This window comes from Cornus florida, unplaced genomic scaffold, assembly GCF_030987335.1.
Source record: "Cornus florida cultivar Cherokee Brave unplaced genomic scaffold, ASM3098733v1 CherokeeBrave_3.0.0_Hap2_Chr09, whole genome shotgun sequence".
In the NCBI taxonomy this organism is placed as follows: domain Eukaryota; kingdom Viridiplantae; phylum Streptophyta; class Magnoliopsida; order Cornales; family Cornaceae; genus Cornus; species Cornus florida.
This window is the reverse complement of record NW_026775579.1, coordinates 10352690-10360135: the sequence shown is the minus strand read 5'-3', so window position 1 is coordinate 10360135 and position 7446 is coordinate 10352690. Positions and strand designations below refer to the sequence as shown.

The 7446-nt window shown below is 35.4% G+C and overlaps 1 pseudogene; it reads left to right on the top strand.

Moving 5' to 3' along the window:
- Positions 1 to 6895: 6895 nt before the first annotated feature.
- Positions 6896 to 6994, top strand: LOC132275699 (small nucleolar RNA R71; annotated as a pseudogene).
- Positions 6995 to 7446: the final 452 nt, after the last annotated feature.

Here is a 7446-nt window from a genome sequence, read left to right as displayed (position 1 = left end):
GATCTTTCCTTGTCCTTCAACCTTTGTAGTAGAAGAGTTCCCCATGTAGAGTTGTTCTTCATTATCTATAGCTTCATAGGTAGTGAACATCCTCTTTCAGAGCAAACATGACGAGTAGCTCTTGTGTCCACCCACCATTCTCTATTGTTGCTCACTAGGTTAATTTCAGAAACCACAGCTGAAAGATTTAGCTCTGACACATCAGCTGTCAACTTATTTTCCTCAGCAATGTGTACCTCAGTGGTCTTTTTCTTGGGGTTGTGTTATGCTTTACGGCTACGACAGTCTTTAGCTCGGTGTCCTAGCTTTCCATATATGAAGTACTTCCCAGTGAACCTCTTGCTTCCTTGGCTGGGACCTTCGCTAGAGTACTTCCTCTTCTTATTCTTCTGTCCAGCTTCCACTACATTTGCCTTTGACACCACTGAAGAATTCCCAGATTTCTTTTCAGATGTGCGGTTATCTTCTTCAATTCTTAGCCTGACAATTAGGCCTTCGAGCCCCATTTCCTTGCGCTTACGCTTCAAGTAATTTTTGAAATCTTTCCAAGTAGGTGGCAGCTTCTCAATGATTGAAGTTATTTGAAAGGATTCACTCAATGTTATCTTCTCAACATGTATCTCATGTAGGATCGGCTGAAGCTCCTACACTTGGCTCATGATTGTCTTGGAGTCTATCATTTTGAAGTCCAGAAATCGTTCGACCATAAATTCCTTCAAGCCAGCATCCTCTGTTTTATACTTTTTGTTTAGTGACTCCCAGAGCTCTTTAGCAGTATTTATTGAACTGTACACATTATACAAAGTGTTATCCAATCTATTGAGGATGTAGTTCTTGCATAGGAAGTCTCCATGCTTCCATGTATCAACAGCTCCTACCTTGGTAATGTTAGTCTCACCCTCATCTAGTACTGGGGCAGTCTTAGTTAGATACTTGCTTAGATTCAAAGTTGTAAGGTAGAACATCATTTTCTGTTGCCACATTTTAAACTCCGCCCCATTAAATTTTTTGGGCTTCTCCCCATGACTGACGGGAACATTAGGCATAATAGCACTCATACTTGCCATTTGTTTGATATATATTAAATATACGGACCACAGTCAAATTTACAGAAATAAAATAACAAAAATATTTAAATAATTAAACTATAGTATAAGCAGAATCTGCCTTAAGATTGTTGTCCAATACTATGGTCTAATTATACTATATACTATAGTATTATTTATTTAAATATTATATGTAAATATAAAATAATAATCTTTAAATATATATAATTTCTTATAATATATATATTTAATATAATCAAAGAAAACTATAAAATAAATGAACCTAATCAAAAGTCGAGACTAGAATTTGATTCTATATTCTTAAGATAGATTCGCCCCGCTATGGTGCTAACGGACTTAGTGGCGTCTATCTCCCAGGATACAACGACTTGTCTTCCTTTGGTAGTAGCACTGCAAACCAAAGAAATAGGCGAACCGGCTCGGTGTAGTACTCTCTAACTCGAACTCAGACTCAAAGTGACTGACTAAGGCTCAAACCTAAATACTAACGCTCGAACCCATAAACTAAAGAAAGAAGAAGGAAGAAGAAAATTCAGAAGAAAAGAAGAATTCTTTGAATTTTGGTGTGATTTGAAAATGATCCAAAGGGGGGTATTTATAGGTAGCAAGGTGCCTTTTCGGGTGGGTGCAACCATGGGTTATGATGGTTTGGAAAAAGGTGCAACCCTTTGTAAAAAACTAAAAAGTGGTTTTTTAATTTAAATTCAAAAAACCAACCACCTAAAAATCAACCATTTGTGAAACCCATTTAAATAAGCCCAGCCCAAAAACAGGCCCAATCCAAAATTCCATTTAGTAAAAAGAATAACCGGACTTTACAATTAGGCCCAAGCCTAAGCTCAAATCGAAGCCCAAGCTTGACTTTTTTAAACATTTTTTCCAAAACATCTCACTTTGGATCTAATTTCTCATTCACCCAGAAACGGATTTGAGAAAGTAAAAATATACTACGTTTTTCTCCTTGCAGAGAGGAACGCGCTCGTCTATAGATCCATAAAAAATTCTTAGCGGAATCTATTCTAATTCTCATCCAAAGTTTATATTTTTAATGGCCCCATTTCCAACAATAAATAAGCAGAAAAATGATCGCTTATGGCTCATGACCCCCTTCAAAGCTTAAATGAAGCAAAGAATGGTCAAAAACTGAGAATACAAGAAGCTTACCATTATGGAATCAAAATCAGGACTGAAAGAACCTCGGTCATAAGCCCTTACATGACTCTTAGGATTGGATCACAAGTATATGATATCAAGTAAATGGCATTTAAATAGACAATTTTCAAGACAAAGCAAACATATCCTCGAAATCAGGTTAATTTTCATTTCAAAATTCAATTTAAGATCAAAAAGAGATACTAAGGCCAATGAATAGAAATCACATCCCAATCATGCATTTGAAACTCCAAACATCCATAACACACCCCCAAACTTAGTTAAAAATAAATTCCAAGAAGATAGGTTTGAAATATGCACAAAAATGCTCAAAAATTATCAATGTGACATAAATGTGTGCAAAATGGTGTATATACCTGCAACAAGTTGCACTTATTCCAAAATGCACACAATTATTTAAATAGGAACACATTTGACAAGTTTCAAGATCAATAAGCAACAATAGAATCATTTGACTTCAAAAAGTTGAGTTGGAATGGCAATTCATCTAATTTTGCAAGAGAAGAGGTCAAAATCATGATAAGGAAGATCAGAAGACATCAAACTTGTGCCCTAGCATGGCAAGAATCAAGAATTGCATCACAAACAAGTTCAAAGGCACTTAACACATGCAAATGGATGGAAAAGAATCAAATGGAACAAGTTCAAGGGCATTTTGGTCAACTTTGGAATTACTCGACACTTTTGGGGCAAAATTAGAATTTTTAAAAACTTTGGAATCAAAACATTCAATTGCATTGTATAAAAGCTTCTTGACAAGAATCATGCAATGAATGAACAACAAAAGAAGGAATCATGCAACTCGACTTCTCATTTTCAAAATAAAGTTCAAAAATTTCCTTTTTAATCACTTGAAACGCAACAAATGTGATCATAAAGCATTTTAACATTGAAATTTCATTTTATCAAATCAATACAATTGAATCTTGAGCTTAAGTCAATTGGAAATCAAAACTTTTAAAACAGGTCCATTTGAAACACTTTTAAGCATTTAAGACAAGACTTTGCATTTTCAAGTTCAAAGATGCAAAAGTCAAGTCAACACATACTTGTATGCATTTAAGAGAATTCAAAATCAACACATCCATGCATTTCATACTCAAGACAATCAAATAAAATAAGTTAGGATTATGCTCACAACATTTTAAATTTTTCAATGCCTTTAAAAGTTTAAAATTTGCAAACAAGTTCAAAGAAATTTTTCATTTTATTTCAAATTAGATTTTCAAAACCATTTTCAAGAACTTAAAGATTTTCTTTCTTTTCAATTCAAATCCACACATGAAGTTCAATCAAATCCATTCAACATTTCAAAAAGAGACACCACCCATAATAACAAATCCAAGTATAAAATTGCCCATTCTCCTTCTAACTACATCAACAACCACAATCCATTCTCTATTTTTTCAAATTATTCCCATCAACATTCAATCAAAATACAATATTCACAATCCAAAGATAATTGCTCGAATTTTTTTTTTTTTTTTTTTGTTAAACAATTTTTCATTTTCATTTTTCAATTTTTTTTTTTTTTTTTTTATGTTTTCCATTCATTTTTATATTAAAAAGCATATATACAAATGAACAATAACAATGGAAAATACAAAACAAAATAAAAAGTAAACAAAAAAATAAAATAAAAAATAAAAAACAACGAAATTGAAGTTACTCGATCCAAAAGAGAGGAGAGGAGAGTGAAATGAATATTTTGGATCAAAACGGAGGATTTTTGGCCTAGATGACCGGAAACTCACCAGAACTTCATCAAAAATTGCAAAGTCACCGGAGATGGTGACCGTGTCCTCCTTGGTCTAAATCGGCTGGAGATGAAGGATATAAGTGAATCCAAGAGATAATAGATGATGGGACTTGGCCTTTAGGCCAAAAATCTTCGCCAAAATAAAAAATGGAACTCGGACGGTGGCAGGTTTGAGCTTGGGTTTGCCGGTGAGAAAAGAAGAGGGAGGTGGTGGTGGTTTACCTCGCCGGAGTGGGAAGAGATAGGAATGAGAGAGGTTGAGATTGAGAGGAAAGGGAGAAATTGAGAAATCGGGAGAGAGAGGGAGAAGACGAAAGGAAAGAGAGGGAGGAAGAGAGAGAAAGAAAAGAAAGAAAAAGAAAAAGAAAAAGAAAAATAAGGAAGGAAAAAAAATTAAAGAAAATTAAGGTTTGAGTGGGAAGGTGAAGAGTCAAGGCATTTTTCAGAAATTCAAATGACGCAATTTCTATTGATCGAAGAGTTTTCGAACGATTGAACACTTACTTCGATCGGTCAAAATGGATTTTGATCGATTGAGATGAGCTTTGATCGATTGAAATGGAAGGTGAAAAGTCATGAATTCTTAGGGTTCGATCGATTGAAGTGGAATTTTGATCGATCAAACTTCACTAGAAGTGCAAAAAATGCAAGTAATTGCCCAGAAATTGGATTTTTCAATTCAACTCATATCTAGATGACATAGAAAATATCAAAACAAGAAATGAGAGAGGAATAGGGTTGACAAACCCTTCGAAGCACTAGTCTTTAATGTCTCTAGCAAGACGTTAGGCTCTTTTAGCCCGGATCAAAGATCTTAGAAAACATCCCCTCCTTGATGGGGTGAATGGAATTTTGAACCCCACCCAATAAATTATTCCCTAAGAAACTTACTAGATTTGGTTCAAGTGAAATTGATGGCCCTTTGTCAACAATACTTTTAGGCTTCCATGCCCGTTCAACATTAGATTTGAAAACACTTTCTTTTGAAATATTTTTAGAAAACAAATCATTTGAAGTTTCAACATCAAACAAAGACTCATTTTTGTCAAATTCATTTTCAAAACATTTTTCAACAACACATATCTCTTCATGTTTGTCCGTAGAATTTGGGGTTGGATTAAAAATGTTCAACTTCACTTTCATACGACCAAATAAAATTTTCATTATCCCCATCCTACAATTAATGTTGGCATTAGTGGTAGCCAAGAAAGAATGGCTAAGGATAACAGGAATTTGGCTCTTAGGATTTAGGACCGGCTCCTTGTCAATGACAACGAAATCAACCGGGAAGAAGAACTTGTCAATTTTAATCAAAACATCCTCAATGATACCCCGAGGCTTCTTAATTGATCAGTCGGCTAGTTACAAAACTACTGACGTTGGTTTCAAATCACCTAAGCCCAATTGAACATAAACCGAGAAAGGGAGTAGATTCAGAATCGCTCCTAAATCAAAAAGAGCCCGATTGATAACATGATCACCAATAGTGCAAGAAGTAGTCGGTGAACCAGGGTTTTTAAATTTTGAGAGGGTGTTGTGTTGCAAGATTAAGATTACTTGTTCAAATAAAATAACTTTTCTTAGTGCTTGGCTTTTGTTCTTCCTCTTAAGGGTGCAAAGATCTTTTAAAATTTTGGCATAAGCCAGAATTGGTCGAATTGCATCCAAGAGTGGAAGATTGATTTTCACTTACCTTTATACATCAATGATTTCATTTTTCTTGTTTTGTTGCTTTTCAAGAGAGGTGAATGCTTGTAAAGCATCTAGAAATGGAGCCTTAGGCTCAAAAGCTTTTTCAAAATCATTATTTGCAAAATTTTCAACATTAGATTCTTTCACATTTAATGAAGGATGAATAGGATGTGAGATGGGATGGGAGTCAACTTTGGGTTGCACCGATTCACCCTCTTCATTGGAAATATCAACTTGATTATCAAAAACTCTTCCACTTCTCAAAGTGGTCACCACATTCACATGTTTAAGTGTATGACCTTCCGAAAAGGAATTGGTCTTCACAACAAATTGTTGCTTGGGTGGTGGATTCAAAGGCATTTTCCCTTTATCCCTTGCATTCAATGTGCTAGCTATTTGCCCGATTTGGGTTTCCAGCTTTGTAATCGATTGAGAATGGAAATAAAGCAATTGAGTATTTGCTTCCAAAGTACCCAAAGCGGTTAGAGCTTTTTCTTCAAATGCGGGACTCCTTGAATTTCCTTGAGAATATAATGATTGGTTTGGAAAATGAAAGTTTGAAAATTGGTTTCCATGTGATGCTTGGTAAGATGAACGATAACCTTGGGAACCTTGGCCTTGCATTGGGGGCAGAACATACTTGCTTTGGAAATCACTTTGGGGAGGGTTTGAGCCTTCCCCTTGGCTTTTCCAAGAGAAGTTTGGATGGTTCCTCCACCCGACATTGTAGTGAGTGCCACAGGGATTATTCTCTTAGTTAACAAAAGCGGCATTCACTTGTTCATGGTGTTCACTTTGCACATGTCCATGAGGACGATTGGAAATAGAATATAAAACACTAGAATAAGTCATGCATGATTCATTGGAAGGATGATGAATATGATAAGGGGAAAAAGACACTTGGTTGGCCGAATTTTGGTTGATAAAAAATTGATCAAACCTTTGGGATAAAGACTTCACTTCGGCGACTATATCATTAGATTGGTCAACTTGATATAAGCCTACAGTCTTCCTTTCACCTATATTTCTACCATATTTAGATGATAAAGATCGATGCATTGAATTCTCACTCATGCTCTCATATAAGCACCACATATCATCTTCATGCCTATCAAGATAAGAACCACCCATAGAAGCATCAACCATACCTTTATAATTGTCCGACAAACTTTCAAAGAAGAATTAAACTAATTGCCTTTTAGGGATGTCATGGTGTGGACATTTCCTAAGCAAATCGTTCAATCGCTCCCATGCCTCGTGAAACAATTCCCCATCCCCTTGTGAGAATTCACGAATTGAAGTTCTTATTGAATTGGTCTTTGACACCAGATAATACTTTTTCAAAAATTCTTGTTGCATCTCTGCCAAAGTAGTTATTGAAAAAGGCCTCAAATTGTTAAACCATTATTTTGTTTTATCTTTAAGGGTGAAAGGGAAGAGTATATGCCTCAAAACTTCTTCCGGTATGTCCGTGTATTTGACGGTGGAACACACTTTAAGAAACTCATCCAAATGCTTATAAGGTTCTTCAGTTGGTAGCCCATGGGAAACATTTGGATTGTTTGTGGTTTAATCTCATAATGGTGTGCTTTAAATTGAGGGAGTTGAATGCATGTTGGTGCATTATACTCATTAGGCATATAATGGTCTCTTAAAGCAAAATGAGGATTCACAACCGATGGCTCTACACGAGCACCATGATTTACTTGAACAACGAGAGGTGGAGGTGGTACAAAAAATGGCCGAGGCATTCCC